The 23,963-nt window shown below is 41.3% G+C and overlaps 1 long non-coding RNA gene across 1 annotated transcript; it reads left to right on the top strand.

Moving 5' to 3' along the window:
* The first annotated feature begins 49 nt into the window (after positions 1-49).
* Positions 50-22,245, top strand: LOC105710873 (uncharacterized). The gene is made up of 4 exons (XR_001105902.2): positions 50-492; positions 2,808-3,022; positions 6,107-6,323; positions 22,036-22,245. It is a non-coding gene; the product is annotated as an uncharacterized LOC105710873 (long non-coding RNA).
* The last annotated feature ends 1,718 nt before the right edge of the window (positions 22,246-23,963 follow it).

Consider the following 23,963-nt stretch of genomic DNA (forward strand, 5'->3'; position numbering starts at 1 on the left):
CAACGAATAGTGAACCCTGTGGTTGTGACATCAGCTCTGGGTCCGAGTCCACTCCGGGGCAGCCTGGCTCCGACATCCCAGGGAATTGTGTCACTCCCATTGGGCAGCTGTGGTGGCCTCTCCCACATGGCCCAGGTCCACAACTCCATTAAAGGTCACACAGCCCAGACAAAAACAGGACACAGCAGCGTGTCAGCAAGCCAGGCTTTCTTCCTCCCTCCACGTAATAAAAGGTGCCTCAGGTTGTTGAAACACAGTCCATTTCCCCTGGGAATAGAACAGGAATGACAGGAATTTTAGGGATGCTGACTTTCAAGGAATACCGCATGACAGGCACCAAGATAAACCTGATGAAGAGAACACAAGCCAGAATCTGGGAATCGGGAGCAAAGTGACTCAGCTTCGGGGACAGGCATGTAATGAGGTCATGAAGGAAGAGACTCCCTGCAGGGCCAGCAATCCCTGCTCCCTGGGCTGTTCTGTCTGCTTCAGGTGAGAGAGAATACAGGCAGGAAATGGCACTTCCCGGCAGGGCCACGCCCTATTCCCGGGGTGCGAGGCATCTTCCAGCGGTGGGTCTGAGACTTCAGTTGAGGCTTTATCTCACAGACAGCCGCGTATTGCTCTCTCAGTTGGGGCCTCCCACGAGGCTGAGAACTGTAACAATTTTTGCAAATATGTCAGTCACTTGGATGGTATTTTAACAGGCTGTTAGCGGAAGGTAGGTAAAGCAATGTCTAAATGAAAAGGGAAACTCTTGTTGCTATTTTTAAAGAGATGTCTCCTGAACAGAATCTGCCCAGTGCTAGCCTGGGTCCACTCTCCTCAACCTGCTCCTTTTTGGTAAAAATGTTGAGAGAGGCATATTGCTTTTATGATTGGCCAAAGTGCTGGGATTACAGGCATGAGCCACTGTGCCCAACCTGAATGTTTTATTATAGGTAAAATCTTTTTTTCAGTAGCAAAATATTTAGGGTGGGGGTGGGCAATATTATCATGGATTTCTTTTTTTAATCTGAAAAAAATAGTTTCACCCTTGCTACCTTGATACTTCAGTCCATGCTAGATAGTTAGAAACGGTCAGTGCAGAGACATCTTCTTAGGATGCGTTTGACTTGAGATCTGTCCAGTGAGTTAGTTTTCATGCTCATCATTTTCAACCTTCTCTTTCATATTTAATTAATTTTACTCAAACATTAATTATATCAATCCTAGCCACTAGGCAAACACAATTTGGTACAGTGCAGACCTTGATGATGGAAAATACATTAATTTTTCAAACGTTGAGCTTGCCCTTGTTATGAGGATTCAATTCATTAGGTTGGCAGTCACCTCCATAGGCTTTCTGGATGGACTGGCCACAGGATGCATGTGTGTCCTGAGGTAGGAGTTGGGGAGACTTTGGGGTGGTTACAGAAAAGAGGTCAGCTACTTTCAGATGCATACAGACTTCCAACAACAAGTTAGCTCGCTCTGAGACATACCAAGAACCTTGGGAGGGCTGCAAGAATAAAATCAGATACGGGAACACCAAGTGGGATAGGTGGGAATGGCTATGGCAGTGCATTTACAGCCACAGTGCATGGCGCAAACACAGGAAGAGCCCCCACACCTTCACCGGGAAAGACAGACTCACTCACCACAGGCAAGCACAGAAAGAAGGCTCCCCTGCTGCACCTGTGATACCTGTGACACGAGTCTTAAAGACACCACCAGAGAAGTGAATACAGCTGTATCATGAGACACTTCTGAGGAGAGAATAAAAAGGGAATATGTGTTTTACTTTTGTACATTTCCTTTTTATTAAAGTCCTTGGTGATTTTAAAATATCAGGTTCCCAGGAGGGTGGCCATGCGTGCCTTGGCTCACGCTGCTGCCAGGAGCTTGTGGGCACCGAAAAGCACTTTCAGGTGAAACATCTGAGAACACTGAGGGCTCCAACCCCAATCATTTTTGTTTTGTGAAACCCACGGCTCTGCCTATAGTCCCTGTTCATGTCTTAAAATGGATAATGACTGGCTTTCCCCTTTACTCATTTTATAGCAAAGATGTAATAAATTATTGAAGTTGGGGGGACTGTACTACTTAATTTGCACTCGCCAGGGGCAGATGCTAGGTGTGTAAGCACACGAGCGTTTTCTTATCATATTCACATAAAGCATTTGTCATTCTCTGTAAGTACACATTGGAGGAGACATTGCTGCTAATTCCACATTGAAGTGCATAAGACGCCAATGACCAACTAACCTCGGCAAAGCAGAGACAGCTAGAGTGGGAAGTCTTCTCTTCTTAGAAGGAACTTGCAAGGAGACAGGTCCAAAATGAAGATGAGGAAACAGCCTCCATTCCTGAGGGATTTGTTTGCTTTTTTAGTTTTAAATCATGGCTGGTTCTAGAGGTTTCCCTGCTGGAATTGCACTTTGGGTCTCTCTGATCTGGATAGTTCTCCGAGGCTGATGAGCCTGTGGGTGGTGGCAGCCCCGTGCCCCTGGTGCAGGCAGCCGAGGAACTGGCATCTGACTCTGGGGGTCAGGGAGACGGGTTAGTGGGTGAGCCCAGCATCTTCAAGCCCACTGTTGGCCCTTGAAGCTTTTCTTCATCTCATCATAGGGACTTCAATGAGGAAGGTGCCCAAGGCAAAGATGGTGGACCCCACTCCTGGATCCAGTGTTCAAACACCCACTGCAGTGACATCATCTCCGTGTCTATACAGGGGATGGGGTGTATGGTTAGAGCTGGAGTCCGAGGGAACAGAGAGGGAACACTTGTAGCTTCCAGTCCCATACGCTTCTTGTCTCAACGCCCAGAACCTGCCCCTGGGACAGGATTGAGCAGGTGCCTGTATGCACAGAAGCCCTTGTGGGAGAGCCCTTTGGGTACCGTTTTTGCAGCACGATCGTCTGAGACCCCTCACAGCCACTTGGTTCGGCCTCTCCCTCCTCTCTCTCCTGGGGCACATCATCCCTCATCACTGGAAGGAATTACAAGTATTGTGTAAACAATTACAAGCATTCTACAAACAGTGAACATGCTGCTTTGGCCCATCTATTTGTAAGAAAAACGTGGGGTTTTATGGCAATGAGTTACAGCTCTGAACTCCTGGCACCATCACAAATATCCTCAGTGCAAAACGTCAAGTTTATGCCTCCCTTCTGTGCTAAAAAGGTAGTGTGTGCAACTCACTGATGGGATTCCCATTTCATTTTCTAAAGATCTGCCCACTGATCATATCAGTGAGATTGTTTTCACCAAGATATATGACATACAAATAAATGGTTGTTTCAAAAGCATCTGCCAGCTAATCGCTGATCATCCAAGTGACAAAATGTTAACTACTTCACTCCTAATTATTACTGCACACTGCACAAAACATCTCTCAGTCCATTACCAATTTTATCATTGACTCCTAATGAAACACAAATCTCTTTGATAGGCTTATCATATGGCATAGGTGCCATGGTGGTGGCTTCAGGGGAAATAATTTCATTCAAGTGCTTTGCAGTTTGCAAGGTGCCCTGGGGCACAGTATTCTTTGGGCCTCCCAAGGTTCTGATGGTGATGGAGTGATATAACATGTATTAGTTTTCCAACATGACATGCTACAGGGACCACTATGCAGGGAGCTAAAGGGCTATTGAGCTGGACACTTGACCATTGGCTCCATTGAATAATAAATATTGCACAATATTTCTGTTCATCGAAGTAGAAAATTACAATGGAAAACCTTTATTTTTATTTATTTATTTATTTATTATTATTTATTTATTTATTTTTAAAGACGGGGTTTCACCATGCTGGTCAGGCTGGTCTTGAACTGCCGACCTCAGGTGAGCCGCCCACCTTGGCCTCCAAAGTGCTTGGGTTACAGGTGTGAGCCACCACACCCGGCCGGAAAACTTTAATAATGTTCAACCTTGGGAACTAGGAGTACATATATTGCTCCTTATGAAAGCAGGGGTGGTGACTGAATAGAATTATTTTGTTTTTAGAGAACTATGGTTTTCTTTTTGTTTTTTCTTCCTTTGTAATATTTTACATAAAAATCCAAGTAATAGTATTCCACTGTATTGCCTTACAGAAGTGAATTGTGAGAAGTCAGAACATTTATGTATTTTCATTTAAAAAGGAACATTTTAGGCAGCGCCCAATGCAACAAAAGCGTATTAAAACGGCATGTCAGCCCCACACCTTCGCTGATGTAGCCACAAGGAGCCTAATGAATTGATAGACTATGCATTTGCTCAGCAAGTCTTAACGGAGGTGCTTGGATGACCTGACAGAGCCCCGCCCTAAGCACTGGTCCTCCAAGGCTTGTTCGTGTCATGATTTGGACGTCAAAAGAGAAGACTGTCCCAGGAAACCAGAGACATTGAGGCTTTACATGTCCACCTCAGAGCCTAGATGTCGACTGCCTGCTGGAAACGGTGGTGTGAGGAGTGTGAGGGGGAGAAGTCGTCTGAAGGAGCTCAGACTCCGTGCCCTGTACTCTAAAGATGAACTTTAGAAATTGCACATCAGTAGTTACAGCAGAAGGAGCGGTAGGAACTGAGAACATCTCACACGGCTTAATGTGACTGATACACACCAGTTCAAGCTTGTGTCCTGCACAATAAACCTGATTTGCTGATCTCTGACGGCCCAAAGCAGAGCACTGCTGCTTGGCAGCCTCTGATGTCACTGAGGAAGGAAGAATGGCATTAGTGACATCTGTGTCCAGTAGACTAGGCTTGAGAGATTCCTGGCCCCAAGCACAGATCCAAGTCCAGACGCTTGTAGGAAGCCTGCTCCCTGCTGCTGGGAAATCGCAAACTTAATTTTGCAGGCCTCCGAGATTTAGATAAGAGGTTGTTTATTTAAAGGCGTATCCTCAAGTCTGTACTCTGATCGGCACTACAAATATTTGACCAGACAATGATATGCCACGTTTAAGTTGTATCTAAACACTGTGGAATCCATATTTATTTTAGTTTATTCCTTCCATCTGTTAATATAGTGATGCAACAGGAAGAGTCCTTAAAAGGAAAAAAGTGTTTGAATTAATTTTTATTGCTTTAAGTCCACTTTAATGGAAACAGTATCTTATTTAATGCTGTAAGTTATTCTTTATAAAAATATTCTTTTCTTCATTTTCAAGCAATTGATATTACTCACAAAGAGAGTTCTTGTCAAACTTTTATTCCACGAAATGAGCTGAAGGGTTATTTAATTAATTTCAGTTATTTGCTGTAATGTACTCTGTGCCTCTGTTTCTAAATCATAATTGCTGCCTACAGATAGAAATATTTATTATAAGCTAAGCAATAAGCTGAACAATGTGACCCATTTTGATTGTATGTATCTATTGGAAATGAATGGGATATACTGACTAATTTGGAGGAAAGCTTGCTGGTTAAATTCTAATAATAGGGACTAGGCAGGCACTAGGAATAATAGTCTATGATAAATACAGAAGAAATAAGAATTTTAAAATCATTGTAGTTAAGTTAGTCTTAGTCATTTTAAAAAGGATACCACTGACATCAATTTCTAGTTTGGTGATCATGTCAAAGCAATTTCCTGTGTCATTGTTGATCTCTTTAGAAAAATGTAGAAAAAAGTGATTTCAGCATATAGTTTCAAGGGTGAATTATTTCCTTAGTATTTTTGTCTTTTGGCCGGGTGAGGTGGTTCACACCTGTAATCTCAGCACTTTGGGAGGCAGAGGCAGGCGGATCACCAGAGGTCAGGAGTTCGAGACCAGCCTGGCCAACAGGGTGAAACTCAGTCTCTACTAAAAATACAAAAATTATCCAGGCATGGTGGTGTGTGCCTGTAATCCCAGCTACTCAGGAGGCTGAGGCAGGAGAATGTCTTGAATCTGGGAGGCAGAGGTTGCAGTGAGCCGAGACAGCACTATTGCACTCCAGCCTGGGCAACAAAAGCAAAACTCCATCTCAAAAAATGTGTGTGTGTGTGTGTCTGTCTTTTATTTTTTACCCCACATTAATTTAAGCATGCACATTTTAATATGTCAGACAGAAAATTGAATGCTTTTAGTTTTTTTCACTTCCCCTAGCCCCTACATAAAGAAAAATATCTGCTTTTTGTAGTATCTTCATATGTTCAGGGTAAAATAATATTTAGTTCCAATCATCTTTGTACATAAAGATTTATATGTTGACAAGTTGAATTCCTGCTTCATCTGGAGGGCTGCACAGTGTATCTGAGAGAGGATTTTCAGGAGGCCAGAAAATCAAGTTGGAGGGATTTTTAGTGTTTTGGGAGATTGCTACCTGTTTTCAGTCAGACCATTGCCACTTTTTCCCCCCATCTGGATACTTCAGGTAAATTGCTAAATTTCGGGTAAATTGCTAAAATTGTGCTGCATAAGACTTTTCCTACCAGGAAACCAATAGATTTAATTAAACAGGGATCCACAGGGAGATTCTGTTCTCACTGGTTGGTGTTTTGAATCTGATGCCCAGTATTAGAAAATCGTATTTCTATACTTTTAGGAAGCTGAGCTAACCATGTTTGGAGAATCTTATTTAAGTTTAAAAGTGTTTCAAGTCAGCTAGGTGTTAAAATCGGGACAGTGAGAAGAAGCAGTGCTGAGGGGTAACCCAGGGGTCGAAGCTGGCATCATAGCTGGCATTGAGCGCTCGAAATCAAGACCAATGTGTTGGAATGAAGTGTGGCTTGGACATCGTATATGCTTCATCATATAGAGTTCCACATTATGCTACCCAGTGCATGGAGATGGAGGTAGTCAAAGCAACATACTTTTGTAAGTATTTCTGTTTCTGTGTTGAAACAGTGTGATGAGTTTTAGTAGCGGTGGTGTTAGGCCAAGAGTGGACCTGCAGGAGGAGGTGTGCGAGTCAAGTCTCTCTGCTGCATATAACTCAAACCGGATCATGTAAGGGTTAGGAAAGGAGTGGGCCGGGAGAGGCGCTGCCGTTAGGGACAGTCGGATGCCAACAGGAACGCCACGCTGATTGATCACTCAGATTTTGATTTCTGGATGGGATTTTCTGTAAAACTACATTGATTTGTACCTGCCAACATCTTTGGCCTCCTGAAAGGGCTTCTTTTTTTTTTTTTTTTCTTTTTTTTGAGATGGAGTCTCTCTGTGTCACCCAGTCTGGATGTCTTCTCACTGCAGCCTCCACATCCTGGGTTCAAGCAATTCTCTCGCCTCAGCCTCCTGAGTAGCTAGGACTACCAGCATGTGCCACAACGCCTGGCTAATTTTCTTAGTTTTTTTTTTTTTTTTTTCTTTTTCAGTAGAGATGGGATTTCACCATGTTGGATATGCTGGTCTTGAACTCCTGACCTCAAGTGATCCTCCCACCTTGGCCTCTCAAAGTGCTGGGATTACAGGCATGAGCCACTGCGCCTGGCCAGGACTTCTGAGTTTCAATTTGGAAATTTCAGGAAGTCACAGGGCAGCTTCTTATGAGGACATGGCATTGTGACCCTGCAGGGGACAGCCACCTTGGGGTTGTGTAATGTGCTTACCTTTCCTCCAATTACTATAGCCTGACAGGGGAGAAGGCAGAGGGTAACGTGGAAGGTTGACTAGTCCAGTCTGGGGTGCCAGGACACCCTTGTGAGAAGCAAAGCCACTCTCTCCATTTCTCTCCCTCACTTTGGGTCCCACCTGGCTGCACACTAGGAATGTCCCCCGGACATCCGAATGTCACTCATCTCTCACCAGCCTTACCCATGATTCACCATGCTGTTTCTTGCTCCTGGCCTTGCTTGAGTGCTCTCTGGCCTCCATGTGCTCGTGCACGGTGTGAACTCCCATCTTCCAGGTGTTTGCATGCAGTCATCAGAGGCATGGAGAACCTACCATGAGCCAGACCCTTTTTCTACCCATTTCTGTGCAATACCTCATTTTGGTTTTACAATGTTCCTTCTGGGTAGGTGCACAATTTATTTACATTTTATAGATAAAAATATTGAGGTGCAAAATATGAGTGGTTTTCCCAAAGCTCCAACATTGCACATTTTGGAGACAGGCCTGAAAGTTCGTTGGAGGGCTCAGAGCCCACCTCCTTCTCTGCGGCATCACTATGCACCGTGGCTGGGCCAGCCCTGGTCCTGGGTCTCTGGGAAGGAAAGCCCTGGGTCTCCATTTGCATTAAATGCTAACTAGAAACCATCAGAGAAGATCCCCCTTCTGTTGGTTTCTTTTCTGCTGGACTCTGGCATAGTAAAAAATTCACACACAACTCATTTTGATAAACCAAATCAAACAAAACAAAAGTCCTTTTAGTCATAGCATCAAAACTTAAAGCTAGAGAAGGGCTTAGAAATTCACCCTGACTATACGCAGGAGGTAACTGCTGCTGGGAAAACTGAGTAACTCCCCCTCCACACACACAGATGGCTTCTCATGGAGCCAGAAGAGCGCTCCTGCCCCCAGGACCTCAGCACTAGGAAGAAGTCCTAGTGGAACACAGAGTAGAATAATTCCCACAGCTGGGTGGGTCTGGGGGCAGAGGGGAGATGTGTGCTGAGAGCCACCTGCCAGATCCAGAGATGGACCCCAGATAGATTGAGAAGAGGTTCTGAGAGAGAAGTATTGCTCTAAGGATCCAGCATAAACAAAGGGACCCTTCCTGGAAAGATAATTGGCCCCAGGGCTGTCCCCAAATCTCAGGAGCAGCCCAAGCCCATCTCTCCTTGCACGAGGGCTCCACTCTCACTGCCCAAGGATCGCTGGAATTTCTCCTCCAAAGTCTTGCTCCTGGAACACAGCCCCTTTCCTCCTTCGCGCTGAGACCCGCCTGGCTGCATGCTGGGAGTGTCCCCTGGAAAGCGTTTGCAGGCCCTATGCTCGCTCACTGTGTTAAGGATTCTCTTGATTCTCTTAAGACCCTTGCACCTGTCCTTGCCACTCCCGTCTCGTTCTCATCCCTCTACCCTCCGACCCTCCCCGAGGCCCTTTCTCCCCCTGCTTCAAGGCTGAGGCCCTTTTCTGAGCACTTGGCTCATTGCAGAACAAAACAAAACAAAGCCCATTTTGGTGTGGGCCTCGATGGTTCTCTTCATTGCTCTCTGATTTTCCATTTGAAGCCTCATTTTACTCAGCCTATTTCTGCAATAACTGATCACTGTTTTGAGACAGCGACACATTTGGAACCATTTGGCCCATATTCTTTAATGCATCCTCTTTTAGAGTGCAGAGTTTCATCGGAGCCTCCCAACCTGAACTCCTCACCCCCCACCTTGCCCCATGGGGAAGTTAGAAAGATCGGGAGAAATGGGTTCCCCATCACAGACCCTGGCATTGACGTAACCTGACCTCTGGATGAATCAAGTCAGTCAACTTAGCAGGCTCTAAAACCCCTTAAATTAAAAAACTTGGAGCCTGCATTTTATTTTCCTTAGATGCCCATGGTTTTTTAAAAATAGGTATTCTAAGGCTGGGTGTGGTGGCTCATGCCTGTAACCTCAACACTTCAGGAGGCCGAGGCAGGTGGATCACTTGAGCTCAGGAGTTCAAGACCAGTCTGGCCAACATGGTGAAACCCTGTCTCTACTAAAAATACAAAAATTAGCTGGGCATGGTGGCAGGTGCCTGTAATCCCAGCTACTTGGAAGGTTGAGGCAGGAGAATCACTTGAACCTGGGAGATAAAGGTTGCAGCTGAGATTGCACCACTGCACTCCAGCCTGGGCGACAGGGCAAAACTGTGTCTCAAAAAAGAAAAAATAGGGCTTCTAATTTTCCATCCAAGATCCTTGCACCCTTCAGCACACTTAGCCTGGGGTTCACTTTCCACACCCGATCTCCAGGTGATGTCTGCTTCTCCAGTCCTGTTAGCCTGAAACAGAGACTGATTCATGTGTCACACTTTAGCTCCCCAGGCCAGGACTCTGTCACTATGGCAGGAATTACGTATTCACTTTTTGCTTCATTCCTGCTGTAGAGAACAGGCACCCAACAAAGCCCAGTGTAAACACACTGTTTCCCACACAGCAATGTCAGTCTTCATTCGTGATTGCTTTTGTCCTATGTCTTTCATTCCCCCTGTTTTATTGATGCCTTTCAATTTTCCCTTTTAAACACTCTGGGTGATAATTAAAGGCAAAGAGGACTGCTGGGTTATTCATCACACCTGAAGTAAGAACAAGTTACATGCACGCAAAGGAGCTGGATGCAGGGTCGTATCTAAAGACCACTTATATGCATGGGCAAGAAAGAACGGAATGTTTTTGAAGAGAGAAATGTTATTCTAGATTTCCACTGAGAGAAGGAATGCTGAGAGCTCCTGATGGGGGCGCTTTAGCGGGGGCGACATGCCTTTGATTTAGAATGGCTAGCACACACGTGATGCACACGTGACCTTCTGCCTTAGTTTCAGGATATGGAAATTTCTTCTTCACATAACTGTGGGTACAGCTGCATTTACACATATTTACTAGGTACCTACCACATATAGCAAAATATCCTGAAGAGTAAATTGCAATCCTCTCCCATTCTGAAGGCACTTCTGACATTGTCTGTATTTACACTTTCATTAGGGTTGGTGAACAGCAGTGTGTTGCTGATAATTCTAATGTTGCTCCTGGACATGTTGCGTTATTTTGAGAGATTTGTACCCTCCATGTGGGGTTGGAAACATCTGTTAAGACCAGAGCATATCAGTTAAGATTATATTTTCCTCCTCCTGGTTTGAGTCCAGTGGTTACCTCTATGCACTATGTACTACAAGTTTCAATTAGCTGTTGTAATTTAATTTCTTTCAGATGTCTAATGAAACTAATATTTAAAATGATAACTCCTAATATATTTCTATTGTGGTAAAAGTTAAAGCTCCTTAAGTGTGTGTGTGCCTGTGTGTGTCTGTCTGTTAAAATGTTATAAGATTACTGGATGTTAAGAATGGTGTTTTCAGACCACATGCAGTGGCTCACTCCTGTAATCCCAGCAGTTTAGGAGGTCCAGACAAGCGGATCACTTGAGATCAGGAGTTCAAGACCAGCCCGGCCAACATGGTGACACCCCATCTCTACTAAAAATACAAAAATTAGCGAGGTGTGATGGTTCATGCCTGTCATTCCAGCTACTCAGGAGGCTGAGGCAGGAGAATTGCTTGAACCTAAGAGGAGGAAGTTGTAGTGAGCTGAGGTAGTGCCACTGCACTCCAGCCTGGATGATAGAGACTCTGTCTCTAAAATCTATCAATCTATCAATCCATCAATAAAAATTTTAAAAATGCTATAAAATTACTGTTAAAACATGTGTATAAAGCATATTATTAAATAAAAGTTTAAACCTTCCCTCTGCGTGAGTTTTCTAAATCTAAACAAAGTGAACTTCATCAGAAATAATAGCTTCAAGAAAGAAAATCATGTAAAATAGTGATGAATCGTTACTTAATTCAACAAAATAATACATAGTCCATCATAGAAACATATAATAAAGCTATTTTTCTCATTGATTACTGTTTTGGGAAAAGTGACGAAGCTATTCAAATGAATAAAAAGTACCTGAATTTTCAGGCAGTTCTGCTGGAGAAAGGATGTTTCAGGATGCTTTAGAACATCAATCTCCAAATGTTTGCCACTGTTCTACCCTGCTGTTTTGCAAAATGCAAACTCTCAGTTGTTTTTAACGGACATACAACATTTCCTTCCTATGCTTAAATGGTTGCAAATGATGCAAATTTCAGGATACTATGGACAGATGAAAATGAAACTATGAACTTGTTCTATGAAATGTAGTCAGTAGAATGCTAACAGTGAAGTGATTTGATACTGACCGTTGCCTATTAAAAGGAAATACACAAACAAGCTCTTCAATTGCAGGAAATTGGACATGATTCCTTTTCCTCTTTGAACTTGTATTCCAATTTTATTCCTCCATAGGTTTTATCTTAATGTGATCTTTCCTCAAAACATTCTTATTGATTGTTTTGTAATTCCTTCTGTGAAGGAAATACATACATTGAAAATAAAATAGTTTAATTTTGTCCATGCAGCTCCAAGTGTTACCTTTTTCTATATTGAATTGTTATTATAATTAATATTTGTGCAAGGCTGATCCCAATAACAAACATATACAATTTCATATTTTGCAAATAAAGATTTACAGTTTAATTTGAAATTCCTATCCTAATAAGTTAGATAATTTTTTATTAGCTTATGTAATTATTACATAATTAACAGAATGCAGTAAATGTATTATCAAACCTACTATTAGTAATTTTTAAAAATGTAGGCTTTGAGAAGGTTTAAAGTGTTATAGAATTTCACTGACATAATGGAAACTTTTTTTGAATGACATAAATATGTCAATGATCTGTTATTTTGAAAAACGTAGTCTATTAGCTGACAAATTGATTAGGTTCTCTTTGAAACCAGATAATCGGAATGGTAGAGAGGTTGTGTTATCCACTTATCAATGCCTCTAGAATGTCTGTATTATGGGTTAATCTTGTATGGTTTGCTGATTTGTCTTCATGGAGCTTTATCTCTATTTTCTCTGTGATATTATAAAGCTTGCAGAGACCGCCACATCTTTCTTCTTTTTCCATCCTCTATCTTTCTTCTCATCACCCTCTTCTTTTCCTTCTTACGTTTTAGTTCCACTTGATATTTTTCTAAGATGCTTTCACTGTTGAGCATTTAATAAAGTGCTGAGTATCTCAAGCATATGGTAGGTTAAGTAGCTCATTAAAGAGAATTACACTTGGAAAATAAATCTTTATAGAAAAACACGCATTAGTGTTCTTGGTAAGTTCCAGCAGTGAGGCTACAATATCTCATATTCACTTTAAAAATATTATATTCAGTTTATTATTTAATGTGAAAATCAATTTGTTGACTTGGACCAAAGCAGAAGTTCCTGTTATAGTCACAGCATGGAACTCTTTTAACTACTGTTACAAGCCCCGCCATGGGAAGCAACCATCTAGCTAAATTCCATGGCATGATCCACAAAAGCCATTCTATCTAGATGCAACTTTTATAGCAACCAGAAACTTCAATCTGACTTCACAGGAAAGTGACCCCGCAAGTCTCCAAACGCCCCATGTTAGTACTGTGCTGTGCTCCCACATTTGCACAGCTGTGCGTCTGGCCAGGGACAGCAAACCCATCCTCCCAAGGTGAGGATGATTTCAAAGGTCCAGTTTGGCTGCGAGGAGATTGAAAACGGCTCTCATCTCTCCTTTTTTTTTTTTTTTCCATTACCATCCATATCCCTCCAACCACAATAACTTGGGAAGTAATTTTTTCTCTTATTTTTGCAGATCTTTATTTGTGAATTCCATATCAACTGAAATAAATACGTCTTGCGTCTTCATTTTTATTGCTCTTCTTATTTAAAGAGATCTGTACTTTAATCATTTTACCTTTACTTTATTAAAAAAATACAGAGGGTTTAACACGGTGTAATCTATTTGGGGGAACTGCAATTGCATGTTTCAGGAGCCATAAAGCAGTAAAGTAAAAAGCGAGAGTGAAGTAACTCCATTTTCTCCATATATGTTTTGAAAATGAAGCAGTACTTAGTCACAAATGTTACTTTGCACTATCGATGAATCTTGTTTTGTAGGGCCAGAAACACACAATTTTGAGGAGCCCCTTTAAAATGACAAAATAGCAAAAGCATAGGCCAGGCACATGGCTAATGACTGTGATCCCAGCACTTTGGGGCCCAAGGCAGGTGGATCACCTGAGGTCAGGATTACGAGACCAGCCTGGCCAACATGGTGAAACCTGGTCTCTACTACAAATGCAAAAAATTAGCCAAGTATGGTGATGCATGCCTGTAGTCCAAGCTACCTGTGGGGCTGAGGCAGGAGAATCATTTGAACCTGGGAGGCAGAGGTTGCAGTGAGCCGAGATCATGCCAGTGTACTCCAGCCTGGGCTACAAAGCAAGACTTCAAAAAAAAAAAAAAAGTATAAAATAAGTTAGAAAGGGAAATTTTATTTAGAAAGAAAAATAAATGAACCATGTTGCAATCTTTATAAAAGTATACAAATATGGCAATATTAAAATATTCAGAAAATTAATATAATTTTTAAAAAATTAGCTGCCTTACCTAACTGAAGTACTTTAAAAAGTGTAGGAATTCTAATTGAGCAGCTTCTCAGGCACAAAAGTTGATTGTATCTTTTTTTAATAAAATGAATAGAAAAATTTAATTTTTCTGAAGAATGTTTAATAGAATATTTTAAAGTTTATAGTTTTAAAAAAGGTCTTTTAATTTTACAACTTATTATTGGTAATGGCATGTAAATTTAAGGGTGTTGTTCAATTTCTGAAATCTTCTATCATAAAACATATACTGGAAGAAAAAATAATAGTTATCTGTTATAAAAATACATAACTTACAAGATTGAAAGGACTTTCAAGATTTTATAAAAGGTTTTCATTTACTTATGATTAATTAGATTGATTGATGAGACTCATTAACCCATTTACCAAAATCATCCCATTTCTGGTGGCCTAATATGTTTCATTTTAACTTAGTGCCAGTATTTTACGTAAATTCAGAAAGATTTTAAATCTTTTCACAATGTGTTTCTGTTATACACTCCTCTTTCTTCTTCTTACTGTCAAATAATTCTACAGTTTTTTCATGGTTTCCACTGGAAGTTTATTTCTCAGCTGCAATGAATTACTCCTTTCGGTTTAATCTGAAAAAAAAAATGGGCTTTTACATTTTAGTCTCATTGTCAGACAAGGTCTTTTATTCTCAATATATATCTTTTTGTTTTGTTTTATATTCCATCATTATTTTGTCTATATTTCTTTCATGATCTATTTAATAAATACACTTAAAAATGATTGAAACATGTCCATCCTATGTACATAAATAAGGAGCTCATAATTTCCAATTTCACTGAAACTTTCCAAAACATCCTTCAAATCAGATTATAATGGCACATTCTGCTTTTATATATGTTTCAGATAAATTTATTCCATCTTATTTGTGTTTGTTCTTAAGTCTTCAAATATATATCATATATCTGGGAGTCCTTAAAACACTGCAAAACCCAGTTACTAAGGCTTGAATATTATAGTCCACAGGCCATTTTGTGATATTTAGTTTAAGGAAAAATCCAACTGTTCACATGTGTTTAAATCTAGGAGACAACCCTGAAATGAAAAAACTTGCAAAATGCTGAAGAGTTTGACGACTTCAGATGTTATTAAAGGAGTTACTTTCTAAACAAGACTCAGAAGTTGAGCTGGACATACCATAGCCTGCCACACCTGGCGTCCTGAAGTCAGGTTATTTGACGTGAGTGTGACAGGGGTACACTTTCAAGGCATTCCCGTTATTGCTTGGGTGAGCGATCACTTATTAGCTTTGACAAAGTGCCATGCAGTTATATCCTAGTAAAACTCAGACTAAAAGTACCTCTAACACAATCTTCCTTGAGCTGGATCCAAAAATGCCTTAAACTTTATGGCTTCACAGTAAAAGTGCATTTGTTGCATCTTGTCCCTAGTTAAAACCTGGACAAAGTCGTACAGTTTAGGAACTAAGCCCTCAAAACTCATTAGCAAGCTGTGATGAGGCCAAAATCATCACTTCTTTTAATCTCAAGGATCTTAGGGTTTCAGATTAATGACCCCACATTCTTAATCTACTCAGCCTGCCAGAACAAAATACCAGAATGGCGGGAGGATTTAAACAACATAAATTTATTTTCTTACAGTTCTAGAGGCTGGGAAATCCAAGGTCAAGTTGCCTGAATTTGGGTCCTGGGGAGGGCTCTCTTCCTGGCTTGGAAATAGCTGCTTTCTTGCTGTGTTCTCGTGTGGTGGAGAAAGTGAGAGTGAGCTCTCTGGGGTCTCATAGAGACACTAATTCTGCTGGATCAGGACTCCACCTTATGCCTTAATTTAACCTTAGTTACTTCTTTATTCCAAGTAGTTACATACGGGATTACGGCTTCGACATATGAATTTTTGTGGGGGCAGGAATGCTGTTTAACCCATAGCCCCATGGGTGTCTGTAATAGAACACTCTAAAAGCCAAATTAGAGATATTCCAATTAATAAAAGTTCGATTCAAATTTGTTTCCTTGGCTGGGCACAGTGGCTAGTGGCTGTAATCTCAGCATCGTGCAAGGGTAAGGTGGAAGAATTACTGGAGCCTAGGAGTTTGAGGCCAACCTGGGCAACATAGCAGGATCCTGTCTCTACAGAAAGTTTTTTTTTAAAAAAAATTAGCTGGATATGGTGGCCCACACATAGTTCTAGATACTTGGGAAGATCACATTAGTCCAGGAGTTTGAGACTATAGTGAGCTGTAATCCTGCCACTGTATTCTAGCCTGGGCAATAGAAAAAAACCCTGTCTCAATAATAATAATAATAATAATAATAATAATGATAAATAGAATTCTTACCTTGGTTAGAAAAAAAAATAATGTACCCTCTTACATGCAAAATACACTCAACTCACTCTCTTTCCAAGTCTCTTTGGTACTGTTACTGAAGTTCAGCAGCTTAGGTTCAGCCTCTCTTGAGCTAAAAGAACAACACAATACTAATGTATAATGGTGCTAGGGGCACAAAATAACCACCATGCGCATTCCATTTACTACACAGGCATATAGCAGCACTGCTCCATAGCAGTTCTACGACTCCCCGGGACACATATTGGTGCTTTTTTAAGCAGGTCTCAAGCTGCATGAGTAATTCCACATGCCTTCTGTCTCTGCCTTCTTGGATCTTAATTTTCCTGAGTCAACTTCTTTACTCCCCATGAAATGTGGCCAATGCTCCGAGCTGAGTAGTTTCCTCGGCTGCTTCTTATTTATTGAAATTTAGAGGTCTTAAGGAGCCATTTCTTTTTAAACTGACTCTTTCTTTTTCAGTCTAAGCTAGTGGTTCATCTGCAGCTACAGTCGTCTTGAAAAATTGTGTGGGTCTCCCATGAATCTTATTGGAGTGTATTCCATCTTACCAAAGCCATCCCTAGAAATGTCTTTAAGATAACCATTTTGACCTTGGGATCCTGTGGAGACCACTGAGAAAACGTAGTATTAGGCTTCTTAAAAGCTTTATTGTTTGAATGAGTGTTTTTCTGAGACTTCAAATTCGATCTTTCAGAGGCTTTGGAAAGTATTTGAAAATCACACCTGGCTTCAACTTTTTGCCATCTGTTTCTGATAGTACCCTGGGTTTTCTCTTTGCCTGGGGGTTGTTTCTTAATTTTAGCACTATTTATCATCAGGGAAGGCTGATAACTTTCAAAATTGGGGAGTCTTTGTTTATTTTTTCAGTATCTGATCTTCCTTAGTTGATTTCTGTCTTCTCCCAATAAGCAGCCCAATAGCATTTTGAAAACTGTATCTGGAAATTTTAGCCAATCACCAGGTTTATTAGGTGCATTTTTTATTTTTCATATTATGTCGTGCCAATATTGGTAAACTTTCACCACTATGTAACAAGGATTTAGTTTTCTTCCATTTTCAACACCATTTCCTTCTTGTACATTAAGCCTTTCACTGTAGCCTTTCATAGCAACCAGCAGATATTTATTTTCAGTGTTTTCAAGGCTTTCCTGGGTGTCACTTACATCTTCCTCAATATTTTTCCAACTCCTCACTGATTGTGCATCCATTTTTGCTACCAAAGTCTGCAATAGTTATCTCTTGCTGCATAAAAAAATTGCCTCAAAATTTAGAGGTTTAAAGTTTTAATACACAATTATTATCCTCCCAGTTTCTAAGAGTCAGGAGTTTAAGATCAAGGATAGTTGTAGTCTCTCAAGACATTGCAGTTCAGGAGGCCACCGGGGACTTCAGGACCTGAAGAACTTAATGGGGGTGGAGGATCAGCCTCCAGGGCAGCTCCTCCCATGGTGGCCAATGTGTGGTGGCTGTTGGCAAGAGGCCCAGTTTCTTCCCACATTGAAGTGTCTTTATGGCTTGGCCATGGTCTTTCCAGACCATGTCATCCAAGAGACAGTAACATGGAAGTGGCCTTGCTTCAGAAGCCACTTTCACCTCTGCCAGACTCTACACACAGGAAGCAGGTCACTCAGTCTGGCCCACTTTCAGAGGAAAGGAAAATTAGGCTTCACCTTGGAGGGGAAAAGTGGCAAAGAATTTGTATGTGTATTTTCACACCAGCACACAGTAGCCACATGATTTGTGAAACTGGCAAGTTTATAGGGAGGGTGAGATTCACAAATGATTTGAGCAGGCACCTGCCTCCAGTGCTCTGTGATTCTCGTGGATTTGCCAAACCCTATGGAACATCTTCAGTCTCATGATCATTTCCCTCATGATGATGAAATGGCTACAAAATTCCCAAGAATTGCACGTGCATCTCATGCTATCCAGAAAAGAGATAGAATTCTTCTTCTGTAAGTCCCCATGAGACTGGAGAGATAGAAGTTGTGGAGGAGACAGAATGATGCCTAGTCATTTCCTGTCAGGGAATATATACCATGCCTTGAGTAACAAATAGATGAACTGTTTACTGTCATCTTTGGGGGTTCTTACAAGGTGAAAACATACCTCGTCTTAATTTGTAATGTAAAAATGCTGCAACCTGACTCTAACATCCTGTTCATAAGGCTGCACTGTCTCCATGTGCTAATACTCGATCTAAGGATGAAGATTTTTGTCTGTTTGGCCCACGATGCAGCAGCAGAGCCAAGAACAAGGCCTGACACAGAAGAATAAAGAGGTATTAAAATATTCAGTGAAGGAAAGGGCAACCATAGGGTAATAACCATTGCATGAACACAGAAGCAGTGTCTCTGGTACAAATGAGTCGTTGATTATTGGCTACTATCAGCCTGTTGATCACTATGAGGCAGGGCACTTTCCGCATTGGTCCCTCTGGTCCTGCCATTCTCCTGGACTCTATTTGTGGTTCTTCCAGCTCTAGGTTTCCCACCTCCTCCCGATGCGAAGCCCTCTGTGCACCTTATCTTTCTGGAGCAACTCATCCAGACGCTTCCTTCTCTGCAACAGGAGGAAGTGACTGCATGTGTTGAGACCCTTTGCCAGTTGCCAAGAAATTCTATTTCTGTCCCCTTCATTCATCAGTAAGAAATATGAAAAGCAGCAGCATCTCGTCAGCGTTTTCTGAACATCAATAACCAATTAGCCTGTTGATGAGGTCATGTTGATCCGCTGCTATCTGGCAAATGAGTACTTTTTAAGAAAAATAGATAAGTAATGGAAATATACTGCTTGAGAGTACCTCTGTGATTCAGATATGTCTGGAGTTTCTGAAATGGTAAATCATGTTTCTTTCCCATTTGTTGAACTTTCTAAGGAGAAAGGAAATTTAGGAAATTTGGAAAGTTCAGACAACGTTACAATAAAAATCAGCCAATTGTTCCAATGCATGGGGAAAGGAACAGAAATTAAAATTTTTATCTTTTGATGGACACCATGAAACATTAATTAGGAGGGAAGTGAATCCAATCCTAGTGTTGGGATATGACAAGCCAAATTCCATTTCTAAGGGAAAAAACCTAGCGTATCAATCCCTAAGGGTCTCCTTTAAAAAAGACAGAAGTTTCTATACTAGTCTATGGATCAAGTTCAAGTCATTTCTTTTCAGTGTCAGAATTCTGATCAACCAATCTGTTCCCAAGTTCCCTGAGGTCTCTCTCCTTGGTTTGTGAACAGCGTCTCTTCCTTATGCCTCTTCCCATCATCCTTCCACCATGCGTGTCTGTGTCTTAAGCTCTTCTTACAAGGACACCAGTAATACTGGACTTGGGCCCATCCTAATTACCTTATTTTACTATAATTACCTGTAAATAGCCTATCCCCAAATACAGCCACACTCTGAGGTATGAAGGATTAGGACCTTTGGGGGAACATGGTTAATTCAGTCCGTAACACCACAAATGCTTCTAAATCAGAGTGTTTTGAAAGTGAAAGGCAATCTCTTGTCTGAGTCCCCCACCCCACCTCTCTAACCAGGTATGGAATTTTAGTAAGCCTGTCTTCATGTGTCCAACATGGACCAGAGGTGCCCGAACACACTGCAAATAGCATCCTTTACTCATGAAGAAGAAGTGTGCAGCCAGAAGAGGCTGTGGGAAACAGCCCATCGCCCTGGAGCTAGGTCCCTTTGCATGAAATATTTATTTCGCATTTTTTCCACCTTGAGAGACATGGAAAATTATTTTTTTCCTTTATTTTGTTTCAGATGTAGAAGTTCTAAAATTTTAAATGTCCTTAGTTTAGCCAGTTGGGGAAATAAAGTTTAAAAGTTCTTTCTTTCTTTCCTTTTCATTGTTTTTTTGTTCGTGTGTTTTGTTTTGTTTTGTTTTGTTTTGTTTTGTTTTGTTTTGTTTTGTTTGGAGATGGAGTCTTGCTCTGTCACCCAGACTAGAGTCCAGTGGAGCAATCTTGGCTCACTGCAACCTCTACTTACTGGGTTCAAGTGATCCTCATGCCTCAGCCTCCCAAGTAGCTTGGATTACAGGTGCCTGCCACCACACCTCACTAATTTTTGTATTTACAGTAGAGACTGTGTTTCACCATGTTGGCCAAGCTGGTCTCAAACTCTGATCTCAGGTGATCTGCCTGTCTCAGCCTCCCAAAATGCTGGGAATACAGGTGTGAGCCACCATGCCTGACCCAAAAGTTCCTTTTTAGATCAAGGAAAATAATGGCTTGTCATTAACATTGTACTTTTTTGCATTAAAAAAACCCTGCTCCCATAGATGGAAAATATTCTAACCCCTTTCCACCCTTACAAATTATTCAGATGAGGGAAGCAGGCAGGGTATGGGGCATCTAAGTTAGAGCACATTCTGGCTCTGATGAGAGTTTTACATATGACGATGGCTCTGAGCTGTTGGAAACTGAGGCTAGGGACCTGATTTTCTAAGACCACATGTTCTAAGTAACAGATAAAACAGCTGAGTCTCCATTTGGCCTGATCACTTGTTTCTCTTCCTTTCCATCTTAGGAAATGCAAAATGATGGTATCTAACAAATAGGAAACATTTTAGAAAGGTACCTACTCTCAATTCATTAACTAGCAAGATTGAAAGAAATACAGTATGTATCTTCTGATAAAGCTCCATGGCAGAGAGAGAAGGGAGCAGGCCCAGGGCGCATAGGCATCCGGCAGCCACACGTGATCAGCTCTGGAAAGTCCCAGAATATTTTAGGGTATTTAACATTTTGATTGGCAAGTAAATCTTTAATAACATTATTTTCTTACATGCAGCAAACCATCTTTTGGTTTTTAAAGCATGCCTTTTTAGAAAATAGCAGTTCATTTAAAACTGAACTCACGGTTGGGTGCAGTGGCTCATTCCTGTAATCCCAACACTTTGGGAGGCAAAGGTGGGTGGATCACCTGAGGTCAGGAGTTTGAGACCAGCCTGGCCAACATGGGGAAAACCCGTCTCTACTACGGGCGTGGTGGTGCATGCCTGTAATCCCAGCTACTTGGGAGGCTGAGGCAAGAGAATCCCTTGAACCCGGGGACAGAAGTTGCAGTGAGCCGAGATGGCGCCACTGCACTCCAGCCTGGTGAAAGTGTGATATTCCATTAAAAAAACAAAAAATAAAATAAAAAAATAAAAATAAAAACTGAGATCAGATGACAGATTAAAAATATAGATTTTCAAAATAATTATTAGATATTTCCATTCAGATGAAGACTATTTCTATCACCGATGTTTGCATCTTTTTATTTAATGGGTGATTTTATAATATCCAAATAACTGGTTCAAAATAAGATGAAAGTTTAAATCTAAGCATCCTTTCTGCAGATCTGTATACTACATCATTTTAGGCTATTTTTTACTTTTTGTGTTTTAAGAAACAAATTGGGGTGTAGTGTCTTACTAAGCTATTTGGACTTGTTCCCACAAACACTTATGTAAGAGTCCACCAAGCAGAGAATTTACAGGGAGAGCTGCCAGCCTCCAACATTGAGATGCGAAAAACCAGAGTTACCAGTGAAACTGGTCCTTGCCCTTTGTTTTCATTCTTCTGTTTAATTAGGGGAGGCATAGCTGTGAATAATTTATATTCAGTATCATGTACCCTATTAATTAACTTTGTATTCCCTACAAGGCATTCAGACAACACCCCCACACTGGGTCTGTGAGAGTAACTTCCACCTTCCCAGGAAGTTGAAATTATTGGCACAGCCTTTCCAGAAGCTCTTCCATTAGCTTGGATCATGAAAATTGGCTCAGCCAGGAGAATATATTATGAGGCCCCAAACTGCGCCAAATCTTAAGGCCTCAGAACATAAAGATAAACTGAGTTACAATTTTTTCAGTTATATGAATGAACAAGGCCCTGGTAAGTATTTACTATCTTCTCTGCACTATAAAAAGTAGAGAAAGAAAGACTTGCCTACTTTCAAGTTGCATTCAATATCTGGGAAGATAATTTTCAAAGGAAATCTTTAAAACACCGTATCTGCAGAGGGATGCTTTAGGCTCTGAGTCCCCTAGAATAAAGGCGGGGTTTGTCTCATTGACAGCTGGAACCCAACCTGTGAGATACCAACTAGCACAGAGTAAGCGTCTGATGGATAGCTGCTAGGTGGAGGTTGCTGATGGGGTCCTAATAATGAGACTGTTACTCTTTTTTCTTCTTTTTCTTCTTTTTTTTTTTTTGGAGACAATCTTGCTCTTTAATCCAAGCTGGAATGCAGTGACATGATCTCAGCTCACTGAAATCTCCGCCTCCCGGGGTTCAAGCGATTCTCCTGCCTCAGCCTCCATAGTAGCTGGGATTACAGGCATTGGTCACCATACCCAGTTACTCTTTGTATTTTTAATGGAGATGAGGTTTCACCATGTGCGCCAGGCTGGTCTCGAACTCCTGACCTCAGCCTCCTGAAGTGCTGAGATTACAGGTATGAGCCACCGTGCTTGGCCCAAGAGACTATTACTCTTTACAGTTCTGAGCTATAGTCTTTTTCTATGATTGTCCGCAACTTTTGGAGCAAGGATTCAGAGAAGATGTGAAATTCTGTATGAGATATTTGTTGTTTTGCAGACTAACCTCACACACAGTGACATGGAAGTACACTTTATTTAAAGATCAAATGGTAGGTATATAGGGAATGGAGAATTCTCAAAATAACCAAAGATTCCTTTAGGGTTCTGCTGATGGTTTGTGACCAGAACCTCTGCTTCCTTTAAGTATGGCAGACTAAACAGACCCAATAGGGTAATTTATTGGTTCTGTGGAAAGAATTCAAATCACATATTCCAAGCAAAAAATAATATCTTTATCATTATGTGGACCACTGAGTTCTGTTATTTTCCCTCAAATTACACTCTGAGTGTGTCTTTTTGGTGGCGTGTGCAACTGTCACACTTAGATCATTGCAATATTCTCCCAGATGAATGGCCTAATGCTGATTCTCCATATTCTTTTTCACTCTATGCACTACACCCAGACTAATCTTCCTTAGAAATTACCTTCATCTGTCTCCTTGCTCAGATATTTCCAGTAGCTCTGTGCCTGCACTGCGTCAGCCTCTGTGTCCTCCAAGATTTGATTCTGCTTTTCTGGAGAACAAACTCCTCCCACCATCCGAGTGCCTCACAGGCCAGTCTGATTTATTCCTAGACTTAGCTGACCTTGGCCCAAGAGGGCCTTACTTGCAAAACACTGTCCTATCTCATCTTCTCATCTAGGGCAATATGGTCAGCTTAGGCAATTCAGTCCAGAAGGTCTTCCTGAATCCTGACACCCCAGCTGTCACTGCTACTTCTCTCTGAGTCCTTAATCCTTCAAGTGCGAGGTCATAAAACCTAGATTCATCCTTACCATCTAATTGTTTCATAAAGGTGGGCCTTGGGACCTACGTAAATGGTGAGCTCTTAGAAGGCTAAGACCATGGTATTTTGTCTCTCTTCAATAACACTGATCAAGATGGTAACAAAACAAAACAAAAATTATGGCAAAAAGAGATACTTTTTAAAGTCTTAGTTGGATACTTAGAAATTATATACTTAACCAGTCTTTGACTAATATTC

This window comes from Aotus nancymaae, unplaced genomic scaffold (assembly GCF_030222135.1).
Source record: "Aotus nancymaae isolate 86718 unplaced genomic scaffold, 86718_ANA_hifiasm-v0.15.2.pri h1tg000083l, whole genome shotgun sequence".
Classification (NCBI taxonomy): domain Eukaryota; kingdom Metazoa; phylum Chordata; class Mammalia; order Primates; family Aotidae; genus Aotus; species Aotus nancymaae.